Genomic DNA, 397 nt, shown 5'->3' with positions numbered 1-397 from the left:
TGGTGTATAGGAATCCAACTGATTTTTGTATGTTTATCTTGTATCCCGTTACCCTGCTGAGTCTTTCTATTAGTTCCAGTAGATTTCTCATGGAGTCTTTAGGGTTTTCTATGTATAGTATTGTATCATCTGCAAGCAGGCACAGCTTAACTTGTTCATTACCAATTTGGATGCTGTTTATTTCTTTTTCGTGACTTATTGCTCTAGCTAGAACTTACAGCACAATGTTAAATAGGAGTGGTGATATCGGGCATCCTTGTCTTGTTCCTGTTTTCAAGGGGAGTGTTTTCAGCCTCTCTCCATTAAGAATGATGTCAGATAACTTTTAAAACTTATTTAGCTTTGTGGGTGGTATTTTCACACAAATAATTAAGGGTGGGTTTTATATTTTGTAGAG

The sequence above is a fragment of the Trichechus manatus genome, unplaced genomic scaffold, assembly GCF_000243295.1.
Source record: "Trichechus manatus latirostris isolate Lorelei unplaced genomic scaffold, TriManLat1.0 scaffold00044, whole genome shotgun sequence".
NCBI classification, from domain to species: Eukaryota; Metazoa; Chordata; class Mammalia; order Sirenia; family Trichechidae; genus Trichechus; species Trichechus manatus.
Note: the sequence above shows the minus strand (reverse complement) of the source record.